Raw genomic sequence first — 26,036 nt, 5'->3', positions numbered from 1 at the left:
CATGACGCCACCTGTGGTATCTGGTGACAAGCACCAGCGCTGCAGCAGTCCACTGAGGCCGGTGATAAGGCAGCTCGATGGTATGGCTCCCCACAGGTGGAGCTAGGTCTCAGGGCAGTGTATGCAGGGGGAATGCAGGACAGGCGAGACCCAGCTGGGTCAGAGCAAGAACGGGAACGGACACGGTAGTCACTTCAGTACCTTTTACTGGTGGAAATTCAGGCACATCCCGGAGCACTGTAGGGTGAAGGGTGCATATCAGGATCCTCCCCAATGAGCGGGTGTAGGGCCTCCTGTTTCTTGCCTCTGCGTAGTAAGTTTCTGACCTGCCTGGAGCTAGGCCTAACTTTGTCTCTGTCCTGCGCTGGCTGACCTTGTGGTAGGGCCTTCTCTTGGAGTTCACGCTCCCAGTATGCGGGGCCTAAGCGTCTCCTGGCTCTGTTACATATCAGCACCTTAGCGATCCTGGGACTTGTAGTTCTCCAGGGATTCCGGTTATGCCTTACTGGGTCATAGAGATACCGGTAAGCTCGGATCCTGTGTCCGGTAAATGCTTCGGGGTGAGCTGGTTAAGCTCCTCTGCCCCTTATGTACTAACTCGCCACTCGCCTTCGGCCTACTCGGGCCCTCACTAGGCTATACACACTAACGGCAGCTTGCCGCGCTTCACTGATCTTATGGCACCTTCACACCTTAAGCTCTATCTGGGCTCCCTGAATCTAGCAAGCAGGAGCCTCGTGCTCCACTGCTGAACTATTAACTGCGTTCTCTAGACTAGACTGAGCTCCACTGCAGACTGACCTCTCTTAGGCTTCTCTACTGCAGGAACTCTTCAGAGGAACTGAACTGCCTAGCTCCACCTTCCCTATTTATATCCCTAACGGGCTCCCTCTGCTGGTCTGAGGTGGAAGGTGGAGATGTGTGAATGTTTATGGGGGCCTCTTGTGGAGGATTCCATCAATGCACTCTTCTAGGATCTGTGATACCAAGCGCAGCGGGGCATCACAGATGCTATTGATGACGAGGTTAGGTTGTGCCTTCCTGAACAGAGACGGAGTACTGGAAGCACGTCAACAACTGCATCCTCAACCACAACTCTGCCTCTGACCACAAGTCGTAGTGGCTCTTCAGGTCACATGGGCTCTAAGTCTTGCATAGCCTGGGCATTTATTCAGATCGATAAGGATGACCCAACTCGTGTTATCTGTAATATTTGTCAGCAAACGCTAAGTAGAGGCCAAAAAATCCATAGTTTGAGCACTTCATGCATGTACCGTCACATGGATATGAAGCATAAGTTGCAGTGGGAAGCTCACTGTGCTACAATGCGGCCTAGCCGGCTGGGCCAACCACCGTCTGCCCCATCTTGTGCATCCGCAGCCTCTTCATCCTCTGTGACTGGGGGGACAGCAGTCACACATGTTTTTGGACGCAGACCTGCCACCTCTTTACCCGCAACAGCCAGTGTGATTGGCAGGTCGTCAGTTCATTGGGAAGTGGAAACACCTGCTAGTGTTGAGCGCTCTCCGACATCGAGAGCACCACCTTTGGATCAAGGCAACCTAACATGTCCGCCTGCATCTTCCTCACAGACCGGCAGTTTGCCGGGGACACCCTACTCAACACCGTCTAAGCACAACAGCCAGCCCTCGGTCCCTCAGATGTGGAAAAGTAAAAGACCATTTCCTCCTAGCCATGAGAAAGCTAAGAGGTTGAATTTCACCATCTGCAAGCTCTTGGCTACAGAAATGCTGCCTTTCCACCTGGAGGACACAGAGGATTTTCAAGACCTTATGTCCGTCACAGTGCCCCAGTACCAGATGCCCAGTCGGCACTACTTCTCAAAGAAAGGTGTGCCTGCGCTCCACTAGCATGTCGCACACAACATCACCGCTTCTTTGAGAAACTCTGTGTGTGACAGGGTGCACTTCACCACAGACACTTGGACGAGAAGGCATGGACAGGGGCGTTACATGTCGCTGACTGGGCACTGGGTAACTATGGTGACAGCAGGACAAGGGGCTGCTGTCCAAGTCTTACCGTCCCCACGAGTTGTGCGTCAATCCTCTTTATCTCGAAGTTCCTCCACTGCTTCTGCCTCCTCAACCTCCTCTCGGTCCTCCACCTGCACCCAAAGCCTGTCTGGTAATGCCACCTGCTTTCTAACTGCGCAGAAGGAATCCTGCACACCTCCTTACTATGCTGGCAGCAGGGCTCAACGGCATCAGTGTTTACTTTGAAATGTCTGGGAAATGTGAGTCACACAGCTGAGGAGTTGTGGTCAGCTCTGGAGACCCAGTTTCATGAAAGGTTGTCTCCACTGGACCTGCAACCAGGGAAGGCCATGTGCGACAATGCTGCAAACCTGGGTGCGGCACTTCGCCGGGGCAATGTCACACACGTACCTTGTATGGCTCACGTGTTGAACCTGGTTGTCCAGCAATTTTTAGCCCACTATCCCGGACTAGATGGCCTTCTGCAGAGGGCACGGTCGCTGTGTGCTCACTTCCGCCGTTCGCATCCCGCAGTTCAACGACTTACATCTCTACAGAAGTCGTTGGGCCTGCCAGTTCACCGGCTGAAATGCGATGTGCCGACACGGTGGAATTCAACTCTGCACATGTTGCAGCGACTGTGGCAGCACCGACAAGCCCTGGTGCAATACGTTCTGACGTATAGCCTGGGCCAAAGAGATCCAGAGGTGGGGCAAATCACGCTGCAGGAGTGGTCTCAGATCAGGGACCTATGAAGTTGACGCGCCCCCTGGGCCATGGGGTACCGGTAGACGCTGGGGGTTGTAGTCACTGTGGCGGTGACCCAGTCCGTGACCCAGGGCGGTCAATCCAAGGGTAATTTGTATATATGGATTTTATAATGTCTGACTACGCCACCTGTGGAGTGCGGCCAAAGGGGCCGCCGCTGCGGAACAGTCCTCTGAAGCTGGTGGTTTTGCAGCAACGGTATTATTACTCACCACAGGAAGAGTGTAGCTTCAGGGCAGTGTGGGTGGATGATGGTGGTTGTAGTGCAGGGAGTCAGTAATGAACACAGAGTCCGTGTGATGCCATTTCAAGATATTACTCACAATTGTTGTAGTCCAGATTACAGGTACCAGAGCAATCTCCCCCGTCGTGCTGTGCATACTCAGTGAGGGGCTCAGTCCACCCCCAGATAGCTCTGGAGTACTTAGCAGGACCCCCTTCTGTGTGTCCTTTCTCTGGCGTTCTCCCTGCACCTCACACCCAGTGACACTTCTATCCGGTATCCTCGGGCCTTGGCGGGTGACGTGTGTTCCGTCCCCTGGGTCCTATGTGGCTACCTTCTTAGTGAGACTGGTGTGGACTTTGGCCTGCAGTACATGAAATGCAGCAGCCTCCGGTTTCTAGTTGAGCCTTGCTGTTTCTCCGCTAGTTGAGGGACCGGTTCCCCTTATCTGGCCTGACCCCTCTACCTACTGGTAGCAGCGGGAGTACGGGTGGCCTTCTGCACGGCCCGTAGCTGTAGGGTCCCTTCGGTTCCTGGAGCCTTCCAGCTCCCACTCTTCTCTTCTCTCCTTCAGTCCTGGGCCTCCCAGGCTAGGCCCGCCTCCGGAGCAGAGCTCATGCCTAGTCTCTGCTCCTGTCATTTTTCCTCCTCTGTCTGGCTTGCTCTTTCTAAGATGGCTTCCTATTTATACTCTCCTTGTCATGTGCTCCCCTAAGCTGCTCCCGTAAGCACCCACTACATAGGACCCTCAAACCAGCTAGGGACCTGGGACTGTGCTCTCCCTTAGGAGCAATCTCGGTCTACCCCCAGTGCGGGTATGTGTTGGATGCAGGAGTTAGGGTCCCGAGCCATACGCCTTCCTTACCTGAGGGTGAGATACCACACCTCTGGGTGAGATGCAGTAACTCTGTGGTGACTGAACCCTCAGGGGCGCCACACACCCTTCTGCACAGTTTTGAAATGGCGACGAAGATGTTTAGTGCTGACGACGATGCCATTATCAGCATGACTATTCCGGTGATTTACATGCTGGAGCACACATTAAACAGAATTCAGAGTCAGGTGGTGGGACAAGAGGAGGTGGAGGAAGTAGAGGAGGAGTCGTATGCGGAAGGGATAACATCTCCAAGGTCCAGACGGTTGGCAGCACCAAGGCGGCAGGCATGGGAGGGTGGGGGAGAGGGATTAACCAGGGCGCATGGTAGCAGCCAAACTGTTGAGGAAGGTGCAGGAGCCGAGGAAGAAGTGGAGGACGAACTGGCGATGGGCATGGAAGACTCATCAGATGAGGGAGACCTTGATCACATTTCTGTTGTGCAAGGTTGGAGGGAGAGGGCAGAGGAAGGAAGCATGATTCTTACCTCGCTACCAACACAACAAGGACTTGGTCCTTCTGGATGCGCAAGACACATGAGTGCCTTCTTGCTGCACTACCTGCAACATGACCCCCGGATTGTCAGAATTCGAAGTAATCCCGACTACTGGGTTGCCACACTCTTAGATCCCCGATACAAAAGTATATTTGCCGAAATAATTCCTGCCATAAAAAGGTATTGACGAATGCAGGAGTATCTGCAGACGCTGTTGCAGAATCTTACATGTGCTTTTCCACAAAACACCAGTGGTGCACGTAGTGAATCTCACAGTTCTAACTTGCCAATGGTGGGACTGTCGAGTCTTCATCACTCAAACAGTAACAGTAACACAGTATCTGCTGGTAACAGCAATTTTGTGGAATCGTTTCACTACTTTTTTAGACCATCCTTTGCAAGGCCACAGGAGACAAGAAGTCTGACACATATTCAATGCCTAGAGAGGATGGTACAGGAGAATCTCCAAGTGAACATCGAAGCCATGACTGTGTCACTGGACCCTTGCTCATTTTGGTATTCCAATTTGGAAAAATCGCCGGAGCTCGCCACTCACGCCTTGGAGATCTTGTCATGCCATGCAGCCAGCGTTCTCTCTGAACGTGTGTTCAGCGCTGCTGGTGGTGTGCTGACAGATAAGCGCACGCGGCTGTCCACTGAGAATGTAGACAGACTCACGTTCATAAAGATGAACAAATCATGGATTCGCAAGGACATTTCTACCCCTGTGTCATCCTTGGGAGACTAAAAGCTTGGGGATTTGGTAAAATCACCTCACCAACCGTTTTAAGCAACAGTGGGGCAATTGATGCCACTTAACCCTAGAACGCATGACCATAAAAATCTACACTTTCACATACCTGGGGCCCTTTAGGCCCGTGTGCAAATAACATGGAATAACTCAAACTCAAATGACAAACAACTATATACATGAAGAATACCTAGAGTTTCAAAATTCTAACTAAAGTAATCTTGCAGAAAATAGAAAACAATTAACTGGACGGGCCTGCAAGGCCACAGGTATGCGTTCTAGGGTTAAGTGGTGTCTGTGCCACAATTTTGGGAGTCCCCTTGCTGTGTCTTACGTGACATTGGCATCGTCAATTCCAGGTGGGTTGGGTCGCCCCCCCCCCCTTTTAACTGTAAGAAACTACATACACTATGGCTTGGGGTAACACAGATGGTTGAGTCTGAAGAGCTGTTTACTCAGAGGTCTGCTCCAAATCTTCAGTGTCTGCTAGTCAGCGTAGAATTTTTAACTGCATCTAGCCTAGGCAATACTTTGGGCGTAGTAGCCCAGCTGCGAAGCAAGCTGCACCGCCTGTGTATCTAATAAGAATTTTTAAATGAATCTAGCCTAGGCAGACTGTGGGGACCCCCAACCAAACCCAGACGCTCAGCCCCCCTACCGCCCCCCTTTCATGGACAATACAATAATGTAACTCTTACAACTGGATGGGTGAGGATCGGTCACAGCTTTATTAACTCTTTATACTCATTCCATTAGAAAGGCATTTTATTTCTAAAATAATTCAGCTTGTTGCAGCATGCCCTGGGTCCCCACTCCGGCAAGTTGGCCAACAAGTGTAACTCTCCAACATGTCCTTTCTATTTCCAGGCCACGGAGGATCCAGCGTACTCGTATGCAGGACTCTGACCCCCACCCATCACTCTTAACGCTTGTTCCACTCCGTCCTGGGGTCCTGACAGGAATATGTCCAGTCCAATATCTATTAAGTGAACACCGTTGGGCCGTATGAGGCCTGCTTTATCTCCTTCCAGTTGTCAGTGTCGTATCACTACACCGCCTCTGTCTCTTCTAAATTTTGCCATCCGAATATTTATTACCCGCCTTGTCCATTCGATGGCCGTGATGTCTCGCGCACCTTGCCATACCGCTATCGGCACAATCTCTGACCATACTATAGCTAATTTTGTGAAAAATTCTCTGAAGCGCTCAGTGTCTAGTTTCATTATTGCCATTAGTTATGCGCTCTTGTGATGACCTAGGTTGTTTCCCCCGGCCTGTATAACTAAGATGACCGGACCTCTTGCCTCTCTCCCTACCTTGATTACCTCCATTAGTACCTGTGGCCATAGCAGGCCTCTAATACCTCTCCAGTTGAAATATGTGTTATGAAACTCTAATTTCCTCCCGCCTGGGCGGACTTTCGCCCTTTTTTGTGCCCAATATATATACGAGTGGTCTATCACTCACACTGTTGGCTTAGCGTCACCTGTAAAAGAAACAAACCACGTTAGGATAAAAAGTCCGGTATTATGTATCTCGCCAAACACATGGATCGCCATCTCCCTATCCTCTGAACTTCCGTTTCTGACAGTCCTGCTCTTGCTGCTTCCGTGGCCGCACTTATGCAGAATGAGTGTGTCCCGTAATCTTTGGGGTGATTCCCTGCCGATGTTATGCATTTATTAAATATAGCTTGGAACAGGTATCTTGATAATGGCGTTCCATCAATGTGTGATAGGAAGAAATTACTTTGTGATCTGATGGTTAGATATGTTTTTACTATTGTTACCCGACTCAGTGTACCGTTTGTGGGTTGTAGAAGTACCCAAGTACCCCTGCCCGCTGGAACCGTTTTCGATTGGTGTATGCGTAGACGTATTGCATTATTGGCTATGACTACATCCTGGTGTAATAAGCCTCCACTGGTGGTAATTTTGGATTGAGGGACTAATTCGCTTATACATAGCGCCCCGAAGAAGGCGATCACAAATGCAGTAGACATTAGTGTTGCTTCAAATTGTGAGTGTCATGTTAATGGTGTTAGGGATAAGATGTGAGAAATCAGTTTTAGTGACACGGGACGGGACGTCTACATTCCTGACTTGGCTGACCCCTTTTCCACCCTTTTATGGATTGTCTGATGATGAATCTTTGTCACATCTCCCCAATTCAGTAGTTGGAAGTGAAATGCTACTCCGGTCAGACACCGCTGCGCTGACGCCCCTGATATGCCCCTCATCATTAGCTGGTGGAGAAATTCTATGGTGACTTGTGATCTGGCTTGTTCACATTAGTCAACCCGTCTGCCTGCTACTAGTCGTGTCCACTCTTCCCATGCCTTACCGTATGCTTGCCACGTTGACGGGGCAACTGACGCTCTGATTAATGGCATCAACTATTCGCCACTAGATCCCATAGGGAGGGTGGGCAACTGTTGCCCGATGGGTGGGCGTTGTGGAAGAGCTCTGTGAAAATCTGCCAATTGAATTGTTATAAAGCGTTAGCAGCAGCTTTATACCCCTCAGCATAGTGGCTAGCGCGGACCCATACATTGTGTTTTAGGCACAGGAATGCTAGCCTGCGTAGTAGGCCTAGCACTGGGAGAGACAATGATGCCATCTTATTAATGCAGTGCGCTAGGCTGGTGTTTTGTGTTATGAAGCGTATATTTTTGTTAGCCAGGCACGCGCCCCATATTTCTATTGCAACCACTATTGGGAAAAATTATTTTCAGGGCTAGATGCAGCTAAAAATTATTATTAATTTCAAAGCTGGTGAAGCTTGGTATAGATGGCCTAATACAATGAGTCCCACACACTGCTAGAAGCCCAAATATTTTTTCAGAGCTAGATGCAGATAAAAATTATTTTTAATTTGCAGCCTGATGGAGGTCAGTATAGATGGACTAATAGAACAAGTCCCACACACTGCTAGAAGGCCAAATATTTTTTCAGAGCTAGATGCAGACAAAAAATTATATTCAGTTTGCAACCTGATGGAGGTCAGTATAGATGGACTAATAGACCCAGTCCCACACACTGCTAGAAGGCCAAATATTTTTTCAGAGCTAGATGCAGACAAAAAATTATTTTGAATTTGCAACCTGATGGAGGTCAGTATAGATGGACTTATAGAACAAGTCCCACACACAGCTAGAAGCCCAAATATTTTTTCAGAGGTAGATGCAGATAAAAATTAATTTTAATTTGCAGCCTGATGGAGGTCAGTATAGATGGACTAATAGAGAAAGTCCCACACACTGCTAGAAGCCCAAATATTTTTTCAGAGCTAGATGCAGACAAAAAATTATTTTGAATTTGCAACCTGATGGAGGTCAGTATAGATGGACTAATAGAGAAAGTCCCACACACTGCTAGAAGGCCAAATATTTTTTCAGAGCTAGATGCAGATAAAAATTATTTTTAATTTGCAACCTGATGGAGGTCAGTATAGATGGACTAATAGAGAAAGTCCCACACACTGCTAGAAGGCCAAATATTTTTTCAGAGCTAGATGCAGATATAAATTATTCTTAATTTGCAACCTGATGGAGGTCAGTATAGATGGACTAATAGAGAAAGTCCCACACACTGCTAGAAGCCCAAATATTTTTTCAGAGCTAGATGCAGAAAAAAATTATATTCAGTTTGCAACCTGATGGAGGTCAGTATAGATGGACTAATAGAACAAGTCCCACACACTGCTAGAAGCCCAAATATTTTTTCAGAGCTAGATGCAGAAAAAAATTATATTCAATTTGCAACCTGATGGAGGTCAGTATAGATGGACTAATAGAATGATGCTATGCCCAAAAGATTTTACTTCACTAGGTGCAGTAAAAAAATTGGTGTTCTATACTCAGGTGGTATATCTTGCAACACAGATAGGCTACTCCACTGACTAACACACTCTGCAATAGGCCAAAAAGGATTAGCTTTGCTAGATTCAGCCAAATGCTGTGAAAAAAACTTGCACAGCACTGGCACAGACCTGCCTGGCAAAAACTGATAGGAACTGATGTAACCTAGTCCTGAAAAGGACTGCAATTACAATTAGTCTTTACTCCCACAATCTATCTATTTAAGAGCACAGACCTGCCTGATAAAAGTCGTAGGAAATGCTGTAACCTAGTCCTTAAAAGGACTGCAATCACAACTATTCCCTACTCCCAAGCTATCTGTAGATTTGTGCGAAAATTGGCTTGAAATTAACAAGGTATAGCGCACACAGGAACAGCGGTGCCGTCTAACACGCAGCTGCAGCAGTGAGAAAATGGTGGCGACGGGGAAAATGGCTTGGTCTTATAGGGCAAGGACATGTGACATACACTGCCAATGACACATGCCCTTGCTTGTGTGAAAAAAAGCACTTCGCTCCGTGTGTGCGCTGCTGATAGGCTGACAGATTGCACCTCCCCACTGTAAATGCGGGAAAGAGAAAAAAAAATGGAGATCTTCATTATTCCTGCAGAGATCCATCCCCTGCCCCTCCCCCCACCCCGCTGTACACTCAAACTGCGTATTAACATTAATTTTCATCATTACTGAGAAAAAATCCAGTTATGATTTTGGTGCACGAACAGTTATCGAACATAACCTCGAACAGCCGAATTTTTCTCAAATTGTTCGTGTTCGCCGAACGGCTCGAACACCGCCCAAAACAGCTCGAATTTGAGATTGGCGAACAGTTCGAGTAGAACAACGTTCATGACGCGCCCCCTGGGCCATATTCGTTAATGGGAATATCCGGAGCCGGATCAGATGGGGGTTGTAGTCTTCCGAGTGGCTGTGACCCGGTCCGTGCCCAGGGTGTCAAACTCAGTTGTATGTGGCAGTCATACAGATGTTATAAGTTCTTTATTGTTGACTACGCCACCCGTTGTGTTGCGGTCACTGTGGCCGCCGCTGCAGCAGGGTCCGCTGAGGCTGGTGGTGCAGGTGCAGCTTTGGTGATATAACCCCCAACGGGTGGGGTATAGCCTCAGGGGGATCAGGTGCAGAGGATGGGAGTTGTGGTGATGCAGTGTAGACGGCAATCAGAGACAGAGTCGGGTTATGCAGTTTAGGATGTTTTACTCACTGCTGATGTTCTGGTCACTCCAGCTTCGAGTGACCTCCCGAGCCGTGCTGCGTCCACCAGGTTCTGGATCCAGCCAACTCCCAAATAAGTCCGGAGCGTGACCCTGAGCTCTCCTTCAGTCCTTTCTCTGGCCGTCCCCACTATTGATCCACCCAGGTCCAGCTCCCTCGGGCCTTCTGTTGGGACACCCTTGGCCTTGGGTTCCCTGACCCTCCTCGTGGTATGCCTTCGTGGTGGATGTGGTGGGTGACCGTGGCAAACGCTGCCCACGGTCTCCGGTCTCTGGCTGGGGAGTGTTTTTACCCCCACCAGCTTGGGTTCCGGTACCCTGTGCCGACTCTTCACCCGGGGATTTAAGTTGGGTTCTTGGAGTCCTTTTCTTCTGCTTCCCCCTCTGGGTCTCTCTCTCTCCTCTCTCACTCTGGGTCTCTCTTCTCCTCTGCTCCTGACTTTCTCTCTGCAACTGACCCTGTTCTTAGTTGGTGCCCACCTTATATACACCCTCTATGTGTGAGCTCAGGTGACCAGCACCCAATGAGCTCCTATCTTTACCCAGGCTGCTCCCCCTATCTGCCCCTACACTACTTGGGATGTTCCACCCCCCTCCCACTCCAGCCAGGAACAGACTCGGTCGTACCTGCACATTTCTAAGTGGGAGTACCGTCGGTCTGCTCCTCGGAAATGGGATGTGTGTAGTGCATGCAGCCTACCGAGCTCAGATCCACACTCCATCCTTACCCGGGAGTGGAATATCACACCTCTGGTTTGAGGTGCAATACCCCTGTAGCAGCCGAATCCTCAGGGTGCTACATTCATCTCTAATAATGTGCTCAGTAAGCTGCCAATCAGTGGTGTGGGCAGGGTTACAACATTTTGAGCACTACTAAGTCAGCAACAGAGAAATATCTAATTCTATCATAACTGCTGCACCCAGTAAACTAAGTGATAAATCGATGGAATCAGGGTCTCTGTGTCTACATCATGCTGCTGTCAGATTAACTAGCAAATGCCTGCTGACAGCTTCTCCTTCTAGTATGCAGGACCATATACATTTAAACTGTTGTCCACTAGTTTGATGTTGATCCGTAGGAAAGATCATCAATGTGAAATCTGTGGGGTCTGAAAAGCAGCTGGCATCCCTTACCATCAGCTATCAGCTCTGGTGGCCACCAGATATAAACTGCACAGAGCAAAACAGCACAGCCCAAGCCACTATTTAGTAGCCGGGGCTGTGATCCGCAGCACAGCTCCTATTTAATTGAAGAGCAGGTTCCCTTTTTAAATATTTTACTATCTAAATCTAGATAAAAATATGAAAAAAATAAACTGTTTTGAGAAGGGACAAAGTTGTCTTTGCTCTTCTAGGTCTGGAGTTGTTTCAAACATAATTAGACAAGGCTTGTCTAATTGATGTAAAGAAGGAGGAGGGTAATGGAGGGCATGAAAGAGGTAGAGGATCTTGGGCAAGATCACTGTAACACTTGTTAAAACTTCAATATAAAAATTATTCCAAAAGAAGAAAGCATAAATAGATGTGCAGGTTTATTGCTTTACATACAGTACAGACCAAAAGTTTGGACACACCTTCTCATTTAAAGATTTTTCTGTATTTTCATGACTATGAAAATTGTACATTCACACTCAAGGCATCAAAACTATGAATTAACACATGTGGAATTATATACTTAACAAAAAAGTGTGAAACAACTGAAAATATGTCTTATATTCTAGGTTCTTCAAAGTAGCCACCTTTTGCTTTGATGACTCCTTTGCACACTCTTGGCATTTTCTTCATGAACTTCAAGAGGTAGTCACCTGAAATGGTCTTCCAACAATCTTGAAGGAGTTCCCAGAGATGCTTAGCACTTGTTGGCCCTTTTGCCTTCACTCTGTGGTCCAGTTCACCCCAAACCATCTCGATTGGGTTCAGGTCTGGTGACTGTGGAGGCCAGGTCATCTGGCGTAGCACCCCATCACTCTCTCTCTTGGTCAGATAGCCTTACACAGCCTGGAGGTCTGTTTGGGGTCATTGTCCTGTTGAAAAATAAATGATGGTCCAACTAAACGCAAACCGAATGGAATAGCATGCCGCTGCAAGATGCTGTGGTAGCCATGCTGGTTCAGTATGCCTTCAATTTTGAATAAATCCCCAACAGTATCACCAGCAAAGCACCCCCACACCATCACACCTCCTCCTCCATGCTTCATGGTGGGAACCAGGCATGTAGAGTCCATCCGTTCACCTTTTCTGTGTCGCACAAAGACACGGTGGTTGGAACCAAAGATCTCAAATTTGGACTCATCAGACCAAAGCACACATTTCCACTGGTCTAATGTCCATTCCTTGTGTTCTTTAGCCCAAACAAGTTTCTTCTGCTTGTTGCCTGTCCTAAGCAGTGGTTTCCTATCAGCTATTTTACCATGAAGGCCTGCTGCACAAAGTCTCCTCTTAACAGTTGTTGTAGAGATGTGTCTGCTGCTAGAACTCTGTGTGGCATTGACCTGGTCTCTAATCTGAGCTGCTGTTAACCTGCGATTTCTAAGGCTGGTGACTCAGATAAACTTATCCTCAGAAGCAGAGGTGACTCTTGGTCTTCATTTCCTGGGGCGGTCCTCATGTGAGCCAGTTTCTTTGTAGTGCTTGATGTTTTTTGCAACTGCACTTCAAAGTTTGCCCAAGTTTTCGGACTGACTGACCTTCAATTCTTAAAGTAATGATGGCCACTCATTTTTCTTTACTTAGCTGCTTTTTCTTGCCATAATACAAATTCTAACAGTCTATTCAGTAGGACTATCAGCTGTGTATCCACCTGACTTCTGCACAACACAACTGATGGTCCCAACCCCATTTATAAGGCAAGAAATCCCACTTATTAAACCTAACAGGGCACACCTGTGAAGTGAAAACCATTTCCGGTGACTACCTCTTGAAGCTCATCAAGAGAATGCCAAGAGTGTGCAAAGCAGTCATCAAAGCAAAAGGTGGCTACTTTGAAGAACCTAGACTATAAGACATATTTTCAGTTGTTTCACACTTTTTTGTTAAGTATATAATTCCACATGTGTTAATTCATAGTTTTGATGCCTTCAGTGTGAATGTACAATTTGCATGGTCATGAAAATACAGAAAAATCTTTGAATGAGAAGGTGTGTCCAAACTTTTGGTGTGTACTGTATATTGTACTATTTCATGCCTGTTGGCACCTCTACTGTTTCAGTGTCTGCACAGAGCATATTTAGCTGATTTTCTTCCTAGGTGTTTTAGATATCAGCACAGTAGTAATATTTGGAAAAATATGTATATCTGTGAGACTCCAGTACTGCAGAGAAATTAGCATTAACCACTTCGCACCAGAGCCTGTTTTTGCCTTCGTGACCGGGCCAATTTTTTCAATTCTGATCACTGTCATTTTATGAAGTAATTACTCTGGAACGCTTCAACGTATTCCCCTGATTCTGAGACGGTTTTTTCATGACATATTGCACTTCATGATAGTGGTAAAATTTCTTTGATATAACTTGCATTTATTTGTGAAAAAATCGGAAATTTGGCGAAAATTTTGAAAATTTTGCAATTTGCAAACTTTGAATTTTCATGCCCTTAAATCAGAGAGATGTGTCACACAAAATAGTTAATAAATAACATTTCCCACATGTCTACTTTACATCAGCACAATTTTGGAACCAAATTTTTTTTTGTTAGGGAGCTATAAGGGTTAAAAGTTGACCAGCGATTTCTCATTTTTCCAACAAAATTTACAAAAACATTTTTTTAGGGACCACATCATATTTGAAGTCACTTTGAGGGGTCTTTATGACAGAAAATACCCAAAAGTGAAACCATTCTAAAAACTGCACCCGTCAAGGTGCTCAAAACCACATTCAAGAACTTTATTAACCCTTCAGGTGCTTCACAGGAATTTTTGGAATGTGGAAGAAAAAAATTAACATTTAACTTTTTTCACAAAAATGTTATTTTAGACCCAATTTTTTTTATTTTCACAGGGGTAACAGGAAAAATGGACCCCAAATTTTTTTGTGCAATTTCTCTTGAGCGTGCTGATACCCCATATGTGAGGGAAAACCACTGTTTGGGCGCACTGCAGGGTTCAGAAGGGAAGGAGCGCCATTAGACTTTTGAATGTAAAATTTGTCTGAATAATTAGCAGACGCCATGTTGCGTTTGGAGAGCTCCTGATGTGCCTAAACAGTGTAAACCCCCCACAAGTGACACGATTTTGGAAACTAGACCCCTCAGGGAACTTATCTAGATGTGTGGTGAGCACCTTGAACCCCAAGGTGCTTCATAGAAGTTTATAATATTGAGCTGTAGAAATAAAATGTTCACATTTTTCCCACAAAAACGTTTTTCATCCCTTAATTTTGCATTATCATAAGGGTAATAGGAAAAATTCCACCATGAGGTTTGTTGTGCAATGTCTCCTGAACACGCTGATACCCCATATGTGGAGGCAAACCACTGTTTGGGCGCACGGCAGCGTTTGAAAGGGAAGGAGCTCCATTTGACTTTTTGAATGTAAAATTTGTTTGAATAATTAGCGGACTCCATGTTGCATTTGGAGAGCCCCTGATGTGCCTAAACAGTGGAAACCCCCCACAAGTGACACCATTTTGGAAACTAGACCCCTTAGGGAACTTATCTAGATGTGTGGTGAGCACCTTGAACCCCAAGGTGCTTCACAGAAGATTATAATATTGAGCTGTAAAAATAAAATTTTCAAATTTTTCCCACAAAACCGTTTTTCATCCCTTAATTTTGCATTATCATAAGGGTAATAGGATAAATTGCACCATGAAATTTGTTGTGCAATTTCTCCTGAACACGCCGATACCCCATATGTGGAGGCAAATTACTGTTTGGGTGCATGGCAGGGTTTGAAAGGGAAGGAGCGCCATTTGACTTTTTGAATGTAAAATTTGTTTGAATAATTAGCAGACGCCATGTCGCATTTGGGGAGCCCCTAATGTGCCTAAACAGTGGAAACCCCCCACAAGTGCCACCATTTTGGAAACTAGACCCATTAGGGAACTTATCTAGATGTGTGGTGAGCACCTTGCACCCCCAGCTGCTTCACAGAAGTTTATAATATTGAGCCGCAAAAATAAAATTTTCACATTTTTCCCACAAAAAATGTTTTTTATTCCCTAACTTTGTATTATCATAAGGGTAACAGGAGAAATTGCACCATGAAATTTGTTGTGCAATTTCTCCTGAGTATGCCGATACCCCATATGTGGGGGAAAACCACTGCTTTGGTGTACGGCAGGGTTCGGAAGAGAAAGGAGCGCTATGTTGGCTGGGATAGGTTGCAGACACCATGTCACATTTGAAGAGTCGCTGACATGCCGAAACAGCAGAAACCCCCACAAGTGACCCCATTTTGTAAACTACACCTCTCAAGGAATTCATCTAGGGAAGTAGTGAGTGTTTTTTAATTTTTAAATTTATACCATTGGGCAGTGAAAAAAGCATAATTATAATTTTACCACAAAAAAATGTTTTACCCTCAGATTTTATATTTTCACACAGGGCAATGGGTAAAAATGGTGCCGAAATGTGTCACACAATTTCTTCTAAAAGTGGCAATACCCCATATGTGGCTGTATTGTACCGCTCAGCCATACGGCGAGATCTGGGGGGACGGAGTGCTATTTGACAATTGGAGAACAAATTATTGTAGAATAGGCATTTGGATTTGGGAGCACAAAATTTTCTGAATTTCTTTTGGGGGGCAAGGGCCATTTTGCTTTTCCAGAGCCTTTCTGCTACCAGTAACTTGGAAGTCCCTTATATTTTTAACAGATGACGAACCTAAGTGGGGACTAGCTTTTTTGAGGACTGAGTTGAAGCTTTTATTGGGAACATTTTACGTAACATTTATCCGGCGCTCGAGGCTGAGCACTTACATCGGGGTTTCCATCTAAATTTCCAAGTGATGTAATTCAGATGAAACCCCTCCGGGATCCATTTACTGTAATGAGGCAGCAGAGTTACTCTGGACTCCGTCTGGCCTCTGTTTAGCGGTGTCCTTTTTTTCAGAAGTGCACAAAACTGTGGCCAACCGCACTTTTATGCACGCCTAAAACAAATGACACTGTGGGATCACAGGCCAGACGGCATCCACAGTGGCCTATATCTGCCTCATTACAGGGAATCTTCCGTCATGGGTTCCGGATGAATCACATATTTCAGAGATTTACACGGAAACTCTGGTGTAAGCGCTTAGCGCAGAGCGCAGGATAAATGTGAGCAGAGCCTTACTGCGATCTTTGGGAGACATAATAAACAAATCAGTAGCAGGTGAAGAATTGGTTTTATTTATTTTTTACGCCGTTCCTAGTGTGATATAACTGATTAGATTACTTTATTCTTCGGGTCGGTGCGATTACAGAGATACCAGATTTATATCGGGTTTTTATGACTGACAGCTGTCACACACTAAAAGACTTTTTTTTTGCAAAATCTAGTTTTTGCATCACCATATTTTGAGAGCTATAATTTTTCCATATTTCGGCCGACAGAGTCATGTGATGGCTTGTTTTTTGCGGGACAAGTTGACATTTTTATTGGTACCATTTTTGGGTACGTGACATTTTTTGATCGCTTTCTATTCCGTTTTTTGGGAGGTAAAATTAACAAAAACAAACAATTCAGGAATTGTTTTTTGAGTTTTTTTTTATGCCGTTCTGCGTGTGGTAAAAGTGATCAGGCAGCGTTATTCTTCGGGTCAGTACGTTTACAGCGATACTACACTTACTGTATTTTTTTTATGTTTTGGCGCTTTTACACAATAAAACAATTTTATAGAAAAAAATATTTTTTTTGCATTGCTTTATTCTGAGCGCTATAACTTTTTTATTTTTCTGCTGATGGAACTGTATGGTGGCTTTTTTTTTGCGGAACAAGATGACGTTTTCAGCGGTACCATTTTTATTTCTATTTTGTTTTTTGATCGCATTTTTTTCCACTTTTTGTTTGGCTATATGATGAAAAAGCATATTTTTTTGCTCCGTTTTTTATTTATTTTTATTACGGTGTGCACAGAAGGAGTTAATTAGTGTGACAGTTTTATAGCTCGGGTTGTTTCAGACGCGGCGATACCAAATATGTGTACTTTTTTTGGTTTTGTAAAAATATACGGATTTATTGGTTTAATTTTTTATTTATTTATTTTTATTTATTTTGTGATTTTTTTTTAACAGTTTAAAAACTTTTTTTTACTTTTTTTTACATTTTTACTTAGTCCCTGTATGGGACATTAATTTTTATTTTTCTGATCACTGATCTCATGTAATGTAATAGACATGTATTACATTACATGAGATCTTCGTTGACTGTTTCACAGTCAGTCTTCTGCCTGGCTTCAGCTGCAGGCTGAGCCAGGCAGGACACCATATATGGCAGATCTGGAGGCGGTCATGTGACCTCCAGCTGCCATAGCAACCCCAGGTCCTGGAAGCTATCAAGGGTCGTCAGAGAGGTAAGTAAGACGACCCCCTCTCCTCCTTCTATCTTCTGTATGCCGCGATCACTATAGATCGCGGCATATAGAACATAGCAAAGGATTAATATCACTGGGACCTGATCCACTCAGGTCCCGATGATGTCCCCTGTCAGAGCTAACGCTCTGCACCGGAATCGCAGCACTTGCAGGACCCTGGGGGTCCTGAGCGCTGCGAGACCACCCACCGTTTTTAAACGTCGGCGCTGCACAGAGCCCAGCAAGCGCCAACGTTTATCTACAGTGGGCGGTCGGGAACTGGTTAAAGAAAATTTTAAGGGTGTGGCTGTCAATAACTTCTTTCCACCAGCTTCCCTGTATTGACAAGTCTATCTCTATACACGCACCTAAGCAGAGACCTGTCAATCCCGGCAGAAGGCGGGGAGAAGCCTTCGGGGACCCGCCTGTCCAACTGGTCTCCAGCATGGCTCTGTCCCCGGCTGCCACATTTTACAGTCAAACATACCTGGCTGAAATCATACAGCCAGTGCTTGACGCATGCTGCCTGTGGAGAGAAATCCAGGAACCTGGGCACCTGACAACCTCCTTTTGGTAACTTTATTAGTACGGAAAAATCACTTTTTTGATTTTTCTGGATTAATAAAGTTACCAAAAGGAGGATGTCAGGTGCCCTGGTTCCTGGATTTCTCGGCATTGCTACAATCTTGTGGAAAGTTACACCAAGTGTGCACGGATAACCGAGTGGTGCACGGGACTCATCTATTGCACGCTACCTTTGGGTCGGTCAGCATGTATCAGCTGTCATGTTCACTTTAAATGTTTGGGTTTTTGCCACTTCTTTTCTTATTTTACAATCTGTGATAAATAAAAAAAAGCAAACAGAAATCTTGTAAAATGAATACTTGCCTCTTGAGAAAGCCAGGTCCTAACACCGGCGAAACGCGCATCGAGGCTTTTTCTAACCCTGCGTTCTATCCCTGCACCACCTTTTGCAGGTCTGGGGTCCCTCTCTATCCGGGTGAGTCTGGTGCAACATGATTTTTGGGACTTTTGGGAGTATGCAACCCACATGGGAGTGATTCCTAATTATTTCAACTACATGTCCCTCTCCCTCTCTTAATTTTAGCACCATGCCCTGACCCTCGGGGTGAACCTTCTATTTAGACCTATTTATATGCAATATGAGGGATTATATGTCCGCTTGTCCTATCTATATGTCATTGTTACTAAAGTGATGTACTGTCTTGTAATATTTATACAATAAAGTTTTTCTATGCCATTCTACTCAGCTGTTCTCCCAATTTCTATGTATTGTTTTGAGTAGGCTATGTGGTAACGGGGTCCAATCTTTTATGGAGAAACCTTATCCACATGATTTATTATGCGGGTCGTAATCTGTTTATTAATCTTGTGGAAAGTTACACCAAGTGTGCACGGATAACCGAGTGGTGCACGGGACTCATCTATTGCACACTACCTTTGGGTCGGTCAGCATGTATCAGCTGTCATGTTCACTTTAAATGTTTGGGTTTTTGCCACTTTTTTTCTCATTTTACAATCTGTGCTAAATAAAAACAAACAAACAGAAATCTTATAAAATTAATACTTGCCTTCGAGGTTATTTTAGACTTACATTTCCTATTCTTTAAAGGGACTATGTCAGCACAGGATGACTGTTCAGAGCACCTGTTTGTTGTCCCTCTATCTCCACTTCCCCTCTTCTTTGATTGACAGCCCTACCTTCATAGAGCCAGAGAAGGGTAGAGATACATGGAAAACAAGCAGGTGGGGAGATGTATTTAAATGATTAGCCCCGCCGTGAAACACCGAGTGCCTGTACTTGATTTGAACAGTCATTCTGTCCCTTTAAAGGGAATCTGTCACCCCCTGGGAGTTATCAGACCTCTAATATGGGCATACAGGTTATAGAAATACAGTGACACCCCAGCGCCTGTGCAATAGACTACTGCAGGGAAAAATGGGGACGGGAGCAAAAAAAAGCACGCCTGACATTAGAGGCACTTGCGCATGCGCGGGATGTGAACTAGAAGAGTGCAGGTCACAGGGCCCCGTAACGTGCAGGGGAGGGGAGGAATATGGAAATTAAGCAGATAGGCGGGGATTTCTTGATGTCCCCTAGACGCCAAGCATATGAAAACGGATTTTGTAAAAAGACATTTCTCTGCAATCAGACCGCTAATATGGGACATACAGGTAAGTATAGATTTACATTTATATAACCTGTATGCCCCTACTAGAGGTCTGATAGCTCTCAGTGGGTGACAGATTCCCTTTAAAGAAAACTTTTGAGAGGTCTCATTTTCATCTTAGGCAGGATTACAATGGCAGGTAACACCTATATACATACTTTAGAAAACAGGATCCATCAATCGCAATAGGTGATGTCACAGCTGACCCTTCTCCCCCTCCCTTCACAATAACCTTTGCACATGCTCATTAGAAGCTTCAATATAAAAGACAGGGTCTGGATCAGTCAACAGCTGTTAACCCTTTCACGACATGGCGTGTCTCTCCCTTTGGCCTGATTTGATCAGCTGTCATGTGCCTCTAACAGCCGCAGATGGAATCACAATCCACCTGCGGCGGTTAACATGTAAAATGCCGCTGTCAATCTCTGACAGTGGCATTTAACATGGCTTAAGCAGAAGGACGTCACTAGTCCCACCCATCGGTGCCCGTGTCACATGACCGTGGGTTGCCGATAGGTTGGCATGACAACCCGGGGTCTGCAAGAGACCCCTGCAGTTGTCATTGCTGGGATGCTATGAGCGTCGGTCGGCGCTCATAGCAATTGAGCATTTCTGCTACACACAGGCGATCTGATGAAGCCAGTAAAAAGTAAAAAAAGTTTTTAAAAATATTGAAATAATAAAAAAAAATATAAAAGTTTAAATCACCCCCCTTTCGCTCCATTCAAAATAAAACAATAAAAAAATGTAATGTACACATTTGGCACGTTCAGAATCACCCAATCTATCAATATATAAAAAGAATTAATCTGATCAGTAAACGGCGTAATGAGAAAAAAAAATCAAATCACCTGAATTACATTTTTTTGGTCACTGTAACATTGCAATAAACTGTAATATCGGGCGATCAAAACATTGTATCTACCCCAAAATGTTATCAATAAAAACGTCAGCCTCACCTGGCCCCAGATCCTGAAAAATGGAGACGCAACGGGTCTCGGAAAATGGTGACTTTTTTATTTTTTAAAAAAATTTGGATTTTTTTTCACCACTTAAATAAAAAACAACCTATACATGTTTGATATCTACGAACTCGTAATGACCTGGAGAATCGTATTAGCATGTCAGATTTACCATTTAGTGAATGTGTTAAAAAAAAAAACAATTGGGAAATTGCACTTTTTTTGCAATTTTACCACGCTTGGAATTTTTTTTTACCGTTTTCCAGTACACAATATGGTAAAACCAATGGTGCCATTCAAAAGTAAATCTCGTCCCACTAAAAACAAGCCTTTACACGGCCATATTGACCAAAAAATAAAAAAGTTATTGCTCTGGGAAGAAGAGGAGTAAAAAATGAAAGCGTAAAAACAGAGAAGGGCTGCGGCGTGAAGGGATTAATGTACCTGTGGATTTCCCAGAAGAACAGAAAGTTTGAGTCTAGAATAGCCCTTGTGGTAAGTATAAAAATGGCAACATTTCAATTTTTTAAAGGAAATCTATCACCAGGTTTCTGCTACCATTTGAGAGCTGCATGATGTTGGAGCAGAAACCTTGATTCCAGCGGTGTCACTTGCTCAGTTGCTCTCTGTTATTTTGATAAAATCCCTTTTTTATCTGCTGCAGATCTACCTGTTCTCTGAAGGCTGAGCCCTGTATAAGCCCGCACACACCACTGATTGGCAGCTTTCTGCCCATGTACACTGTAAGCTGCCAATCAGTGGTGGGGACGGGGTATACCTAGCTCATGAATATGGAGGACTACATGGCTGCAGGTTTACTAGTCATCTATTGATAATCTCCTGCTGATTGTCATGGCTCGGTTTGGGGAGCTATAGCTCTTTTCCTTCTTTGTCCAAATGCCGATTCTTCCTTTGTCCTTATTCTCCCTTCTTGATTGCTCTTTTCCAGGTGTTTTCCATTTCCCATTTTGGTTTCCACTACCACGTTCTGGATGGGGCTTTATATAGTATCCCTTCTCTGCACTTCCTTGCTGGCTATATTTCCTGGTGGATGTACATGTAGGAGTTCCAGCTTTTTATCTTAGGGGTTTACCTTGCTGAGTAAACTCTCATTGTATTCTTGCAGTAAGTTGGTTTGTTTTTCCTCGCAGTACCTTTTCCTTTTATCTCTGTTAGGTTCTTGGTATGACTTACTGGTTTCTTTTATTTTTGATACTCCTTAACCTTTACTCCTTCACCTTATTTGAAGGTGTCTTAGTTTCTCACCTTGTGTTCTTGTATCTCTCCTCACACTTTCCTTTCCCCTTGTTGGTAGCATGCTGAGGTCTTCCCTCTGGTTCTTCAGGAGGTACGAGAAAACCCCCCAACGGCCTTTTAGGGAGCCAGGTCCGAGGTGGTGTTTTTTAGTTGTGTGGCTAGGGTTCATAACACGTTCATAACATTGATAAATCAGTGATTTTGTCAAAGCCAGAGCAAGCAGCCCAGTAAGTGGCACATCACTGGAATCAGGGTCTCTCTCTTTACATTATGTTGCTCTCAGATTAGGTGTCAAAAACCTGGTGAAAAAGTCCTGATTTAAACATTAGATCATTTTCCTATGACACATTCCCTTTAAGTCTTCTATCCAGTACTTGCCAAACACTGCCTGCCTAGATCACTACCATTACCTGACAGATTTATTCGTATTTTTAGTAGCTATTCCTGTTTTCTCTCCTGCATCTGTTTACTAGTTAATGGTGTTTTCATGTTATTACGGCTTCTGTATTGCTAATTATGATAATGTGATTTACTACTTAGTGATCTGTTATTTGTCCGAACTGATATGTTAACAAAACCGTTATAATAAACACAAAACAAAATTCTTTCTGGCTATTTTTTTTTTTTAAAGCCTTCTTTTTTCACTCTATTTTTGACAAACTGGTAGTATAATGTGAGAATCAATATTGAGCAAATTTACTTATATTCTTTGAATGCAAGTAATAATAATATCTATAAAATATATTTAGATAGGTCAAAAGATTTCCCCATTTGACACTTAGACCCATAATTATTATACACTATTTATATCATACCATCTTAATATGTTAGATAATTAGATAATCTGCGGTTCTCTATACTGATCTTAATTTAGTGCTTGCCACGGCTCAGGAAATCATCTGACGCACACAAACCTGACTGCTGCCAAGAAATAACAGACAAAAGGGGATATTAACAGTCTTCAGATAGAGCAAGAATAATAGATCCTGGGGTCTGGCCAGAGGCAGCCAAGAGAAACACAAAGCAAACACTTAGAAACCTAACTCACAAGATAAGGCAGCGATACCTATCTAGAACCACAAGGAGCTCCGGCCCAATTTAGAAGTATTAAATGTATTCATCTGGAGCTGTTCAAAAGCTTCATCTCCATCCGCCAGACTTATTGCAGGGATTCTTTGTAGCTGTAAGGCCTTGAAAATGTATTATTAGCAGATATCACAGTTTCAAGAAGTAATGCTGGGTGTTAGGAGAACTTGCTGAGGTGCGGCCTAAGTAGTTTTAAAATGTCAGGACTCTGCAGAAGAGCTATTAGCAATAAATGAAAAATACGAGATAAGCATGTCAGGATTTGTGAGACAGTAACATTGACTTAGGTCCAGGGTGCAGATATTTGAAATTTGCTGGTTATTCCTAGACTGTATCCTATTTAGTGTTCTACTGAGAATTTAGTTATGTTTTAATGAAAGAATCATAAGATAAAGAACCTATTGCTCCCAGATGATGCTTAAAGGGAATCTGTCAGTAGAAACAACCCTCCTAAGACGTCTATATGGGCATGTAGGTCATAGGAAGCTGAACAAAATGATACCATCATATCTGCAATCCGATGTCTTATTCCAGAGAAATCAACGTTCTTCTTAATATGTAAATGAACTGTTAAGATCGATGGGCCAGACACTGATCTGTATAAGACTCCACCTCCAGAGCTTATTGTAAATGAAAAGCGGTGTTACCAGTATGATATGTAACGGCTGCTCTCTGCTCCAGATGTCATTGCAGAGCTGTGTGTGATTATACCTGACACATCTGCAGCTTCCTCTCAGCTCCAGCTTCCATCTCAGAGGCGGGCAGTACGATTCAGCAGAGCTGTGAGAACTACAGCTGCTAACGTGTTTGTAAGGAGACAAAGTTCATTTCTACTGTTTTGTGTTAGTTATATGTCTCACACAGGTCAAGAGGTGAATTCTCAAGGAGATCTGTGTCCGGCCCATAAATCTTAACAGCTCATTTACATATAACAAAAACAGGGATTTCTCTGGAATAAGATATCAGATCACAGATATCAAGGTAACATTTTATTCAGCTTCCTATGTCCTACATGCCCATATAGACTGCTTAGGAGGGTTGATTCTACGGACAGATTACCTTTAAAGGGTTATTTCCATCTTCTGATTTTCCTGACTTTGTTTGCTCAGGGTGGACACTCCTGCTTGGGTGGCAATTCGGGTGCGCTTCCGATATGGCTGTAAGTGGTAGCTTTCACTGAGGCTGAAAGCAAAGTGATACTGAAGATGGACCAAATTAGGAGCTAATGTACTCCAACAATCACTTCCAGCCTCAGTGCACTGCTTACAAGCTCAAATAGAAAGTGCTAATCCCAATCATGCACTCTTAGTAAGCATAATGCCATCACTGGCTCTACAGTTAATGAAAGAAGCTGAGGAGGAAGGCAGGGCCTGTTACATATTCAGCCATGTCTTGTGTGATACTTTTTGTTGACTACTCCATAAAATGTACAAATACCCCATACAGTATGCGATTTTTAGACTTTTATAGCATGGAGACAAAATAATGGTGCAAATATTTTGGCCAAATAACATTTTTTCATACAGATGTCTAAATAAAAATACTATCTAATACCACCACAACTATACAGTCAAAACATAATATACTGTACAATAGCAGTACCACCATACAGACCAAATGAAATAAATGAAGCAGCACTGTGATAAAATCCACAGGCATGAGGGGCGTACAAAGCTTCAAATTGACTAGACTCATGGCTTACAGTGCAATGCTTAAAGTGAAGCTCTCAGTTTGGTAAATATAATACAATCTAGGGGAGCATGGTATAGAGCAGGAGGGACTAAATAGAGCGATATTCGGTTTTGTGGGAAAATATTCAGTATAATTTGTAACTAATTCAGTAAAAAAATGGTCCTGATCAGTGATTGACAGCTTCCCTCTATACAGATAACTGTCAATCACTGATTAGGAATGCTCATTGACTGTTTATCTCAGAATGAGCAGGGATTTTAATGCATAAAATACAATTAATACTGGATTTTTACCCGCAGAGCTACATATCATATCAATTTTCTTCTCCTGTTTTTTTTGACAAACGACACATGGATTAGCGCAAACCAGGATAGCAGTGTATGTACAACAGCAGACAAACAAGTGGAGCTGGTAGCACAGATAAAACAGAGCCATGTGTGTGGATACACACAGTAACTGTAGGGGAAACTAGTAATTTCTGGCAGAAAAGCATTTAATCACAGGAATAGAGTCTGGTATTTTCTGGCAGGGAAATGATGAAACACAGGATTAACCACAAAGTAAATTCAGTTTGGTATCTTCCAGTAGGGCATGGGTTTAATAGCAGTGATGTAACAGAAAAGTAAATTCTGTCTGTTGACACACTTGAAGAGATGTTTTACCTTGATTGCAGAGGCTGGCTGTGTTTAGGAGTGAGAACAGTGCTCTTAGTTGGTAACTTGCATGCTTGCATGAGTGCCTACTAAGTTGGACTGAGCTTGGAAGTAATGCTGGTTGTTGCATGGAAGTTAGGAGTTGCAGATGAGATGATGGACACCTAGATGGAGCTCAGTCAGGTGAATTAGTTGAAATGTCCTGACAAACCTGAGGCAACTGTGGACAATGTTACATAATACTGAACCATCTGGCCTTTGCTAAAACCTTCCTTGAAAGGCCAAGGATAATGACATCAGAACTGTCCGCTGGATTACCTGATACACTCACATGGACTATTGCAAAGGAAAGCAGCCATAGGACAAGGGAGCCAAGTGAGGCACTTGTGTATGCATACAAATATTCTCCTTGCTGGCAGTGATGTAGCTTGGGTTGCCAGTGCTCGGGGCAAGGCAAGTATGTTGCTCCTCCTAACCCATCAACTGTTGGCTTTACCTGAGGATCTT

The 26,036-nt window shown here is 44.2% G+C and overlaps 1 protein-coding gene across 3 annotated transcripts in view; it reads left to right on the top strand.

Moving 5' to 3' along the window:
* Positions 1-26,036, top strand: part of TRPC5 (transient receptor potential cation channel subfamily C member 5) — a 538,378-nt gene that overhangs the window by 127,660 nt on the left and 384,682 nt on the right. The window lies entirely within an intron of this gene.

This window comes from Phyllobates terribilis, unplaced genomic scaffold (assembly GCF_046119375.1).
Source record: "Phyllobates terribilis strain yellow unplaced genomic scaffold, ASM4611937v1 Scaffold_7__3_contigs__length_470593459, whole genome shotgun sequence".
Lineage (NCBI taxonomy): Eukaryota > Metazoa > Chordata > Amphibia > Anura > Dendrobatidae > Phyllobates > Phyllobates terribilis.
Note: the sequence above shows the minus strand (reverse complement) of the source record. Positions and strands in the feature narration are given on the sequence as shown.